Raw genomic sequence first — 4,381 nt, forward strand, 5'->3', positions numbered from 1 at the left:
CCTTCCCCCTCCTTTGTTTGAGGATTTGGCGGAAGCTCTTGATGACGAGCGCCATCTCCTCATTGTCAAGCTTGGAGGCGTCTATTGGTTGTCGACTTGGTGTAGATTCCTCCTTCTTTTCTTCTGTTGCCTTGAATGCAACGGGTTGACCTTCGGATGGGTCGCCAAGCTCGTTGATTTTCCTCGAGCCTTCTATCATGCACTCAAAACTTACAAAATGCCCGATAACTTCCTCGGGGGTCATCTTAGTATATCTAGGGTTACCACGAATCAATTGAACTTGAGTGGGATTTAGAAAAATGAGAGATCTTAAAATAACATTTACCACTTCGTGGTCATCCCACTTCTTGCTCCCGAGGTTGCGCACTTGGTTCACCAAAGTCTTGAGCCGGTTGTACATATGTTGTGGCTCCTCCCCTTTGAGAAGCCGGAACCGACCGAGCTCCCCCTCGATCGTTTCCCGCTTGGTGATCTTGGTGAGCTCATCTCCCTCGTGCGCGGTTTTGAGTACATCCCAAATCTCCTTGGCGTTCTTCAACCCTTGTACTTTGTTATACTCCTCTTTACTTAGAGAGGCGAGGAGTATTGTTGTTGCTTGAGAGTTGAAGTGCTCGATTTGGGCCACCTCATCCTCATCATAGTCCTCATCCCCTACGGATGGTACCTGCGCGCCAAACTCAACAACATCCCATATGCTTTTGTGGAGCGAGGTTAGATGAAATCGCATTAAATCGCTCCACCTAGCGTAATCTTCACCATCAAAAGTTGGTGGTTTGCCTAATGGGACGGAAAGTAAAGGTGTATGTTTGGAAATGCGAGGGTAGCGTAGGGGGATCTTACTATACTTCTTTCGCTCTTGGCGCTTAGAAGTGACGGAGGGCGCATCGGAGTCGGAGGTAGAAGTTGATGAAGTGTCGGTCTCGTAGTAGACCACCTTCCTCATCCTCTTGTGCTTGTCGCCTTTCCGATGCGGCTTGTGGGAAGAAGATTTTTCCTTCTTCTCTTTGTGGTGAGAAGAAGATTTCTTCTCCTTCCCTTTGTTGGAAGAAGAGCTCTTCTTCTTCTCCCTCCTTTTGGTGCGGGACTCTTCCGATGAAGTGCTCCCGTAGCTTGTAGTGGGCTTTTCGCCGGTCTCCATCTCCTTCTTGGCGTGATCTCCCGACATCACTTCGAGCGGTTAGGCTCTAATGAAGCACCGGGCTTTGATACCAATTGATAGTCGCCTAGAGGGGGGGGGTGAATAGGGCGAAACTGAGATTTACAAATATAAACACAACTACAAGCCGGGTTAGCGTTAGAAATATAAACGAGTCCGCGAGAGAGGGCGCAAAAACAAATCCCAAGCGAATAAGCAAGTGAGACACGGAGATTTGTTTTACCGAGGTTCGGTTCTTGCAAACCTACTCCCCGTTGAGGAGGCCACAAAGGCCGGGTCTCTTTCAACCCTTCCCTCTCTCAAACGGTCCCTCGGACCGAGTGAGCTTTCCTTCTTCTCAATCAACCGGGAACAAAACTTCCCCGCAAGGGCCACCACACAATCGGTGCCTCTTGCCTCGGTTACAATTGAGTGTTGATCACAAGAGCAAAAGAGAAAGAAAGAATGCGATCCAAGCGCAAGAGCTCAAATGAACACGGCAAATCACTCTCTCTAGTCACTAGGGTTTTGTGTGGAATTGGAGAGGATTTGATCTCTTTGAATGTGTCTAGAATTGAATGCCTAGAGCTCTTGTAAGTGGTTGAGAAGTGGAAAACTTGGATTGCAATGAATGTGGGGTGGTTGGGGTATTTATAGCCCCAACCACCAAACTTGACCGTTGGCTGGAGGCTTCTGTTCGATGGCGCACCGGACAGTCCGGTGCACACCGGACAGTCCGGTGCCCCTGCCACGTCATCACTGCCGTTGGATTCTAGCCGTTGGAGCTTCTGACTTGTGGGCCCGCCTGGGTGTCCGGTGCACACCGGACATGCACTGTTTGATGTCCGGTGCACCGGTATGGGCAGCCCTGACGTCTGCGCGCGCATTTAATGCTGCGCAGGGAGCCGTTGGCGCCGCAGAGAGCCGTTGCTCCGCTGGCACACCGGACAGTCCGGTGCACACCGGACAGTCCGGTGAATTTTAGCGGAGCGGCTGCCGCACGAACCCGAGGCTGGCGAGTTCAGGAGGCCGAGCTTCCTTGGAGCACCGGACATGTCCGGTGCACACCGGACAGTCCGGTGAATTATAGCGCGCCGGCTCGCGAGAATTCCCGAGAGTGAAGAGTTGGAGTCTGAGTCCCCTGGTGCACCGGACAGGTACTGTTTACTGTCCGGTGGCACACCGGACAGTCCGGTGCGCCAGACCAGGGGTTCCCTCGGTTGCCCCTTTGCTCCTTTATTGTATCCAACACTTGGTCTTTTTATTGGCTAGATGTGAACCTTTTGCACCTGTATAACTTATACACTAGAGCAAACTAGTCAGTCCAATATTTGTGTTGGGCAATTCAACCACCAAAATTATTTAGGAACTAGGTGTAAGCCTAATTCCCTTTCAATAACAAAGTACAAGGGTTGAAGAACGCCAAGGAGGTTTGGGATGTACTCAAAACCGCGCACGAAGGAGATGAGCTCACCAAGATCACCAAGCGGGAAACGATCGAGGGGGAGCTCGGTCGGTTCCGGCTTCACAAAGGGGAGGAGCCACAACACATGTACAACCGGCTCAAGACTTTGGTGAACCAAGTGCGCAACCTCGGGAGCAAGAAGTGGGATGACCACGAAGTGGTAAATGTTATTTTAAGATCTCTCATTTTTCTTAATCCCACTCAAGTTCAATTGATTCGTGGTAATCCTAGATATACTAAAATGACCCCCGAGGAAGTTATCGGGCATTTTGTAAGTTTTGAGTGCATGATAGAAGGCTCGAGGAAAATCAACGAGCTTGGCGACCCATCCGAAGCTCAACCCGTTGCATTCAAGGCGACGGAAGAAAAGAAGGAGGAGTCTACACCAAGTCGACAACCAATAGACGCCTCCAAGCTTGACAATGAGGAGATGGCGCTCGTCATCAAGAGCTTCCGCCAAATCCTCAAACAAAGGAGGGGGAAAGACTACAAGTCCCGCTCCAAGAAGGTTTGCTACAAATGTGGTAAGCCCGATCATTTTATTGCTAAATGTCCTATGTCTAGTGACAGTGACCGAGGCGACGACAAGAAGGGGAGAAGAAAGGAGAAGAAGAGGTACTACAGGAAGAAGGGCGGTGATGCCCATGTTTGTCGCGAGTGGGACTCCGACGAGAGCTCAAGCGACTCCTCCGACGACGAGGACGCCGCCAACATCGCCGTCACCAAGGGACTCCTCTTCCCCAACGTCGGCCACAAGTGCCTCATGGCAAAGGACGGCAAAAAGAAGAAGGTTAAATCCAACTCCTCCACTAAATATGAATCGTCTAGTGATGATAATGCTAGTGATGAGGAGGATAATTTGCGCATTTTCTTTGCCAATCTTAACATGGAGCAAAAAGAAAAACTAAATGAATTGATTAGTGCTATTCATGAAAAGGATGACCTTTTGGACTCCCAAGAGGATTGTCTAATTAAAGAAAACAAGAAACATGTTAAGGTTAAAAAGGCTTATGCTCTAGAAGTAGAAAAATGTGAAAAATTGTCTAGTGAGCTAAGCACTTGCCGTGAGATGATTGACAACCTTAGAAATGAAAATGCTATTTTAAATGCTAAGGTTGATTCACATGTTTGTAATGTTTCAATTCCCAATCTTAGAGATGATAACATTGACTTGCTTGCTAAGATCGATGAATTGAATGCATCTCTTGCTAGCCTTAGATTAGAGAATGAAAATTTAATTGCTAAGGCTAAAGATTTTGATGTTTGCAATGCTACTATTTCCGACCTTAGAACTAAGAATGAATTGTTGCATGCTAAGGTTGTAGAACTTAAATCTTGCAAACCCTCTACATCTAATGTTGAGCATGTTTCTATTTGCACTAGATGTAGAGATATTGATGTTAATGCTATTCTTGATCATATGGCTTTAATTAAACAACAAAATGATCATATAGCAAAATTAGATGCTAAAATTGCCGAGCACAACCTAGAAAATGAGAAATTTAAATTTGCTCGTAGCATGCTTTATAATGGGAGACGCCCTGGCATTAAGGATGGCATTGGCTTCCAAAGGGGAGACAATGTCAAACTTAATGCTCCTCCAAAGAACTTATCTAACTTTGTTAAGGGTAAGGCTCTCATGCCTCAGGATAACGAGGGTTACATTTTGTACCCTGCCGGCTATCCTGAGAGCAAAATTAGAAAGATTCATTCTAGGAAGTCTCACTCTGGCCCTAATCATGCTTATATGTATAAGGGTGAGACATCTAGCTCTAGGCAAC

This window comes from Zea mays, chromosome 9, assembly GCF_902167145.1.
Source record: "Zea mays cultivar B73 chromosome 9, Zm-B73-REFERENCE-NAM-5.0, whole genome shotgun sequence".
NCBI lineage: Eukaryota > Viridiplantae > Streptophyta > Magnoliopsida > Poales > Poaceae > Zea > Zea mays.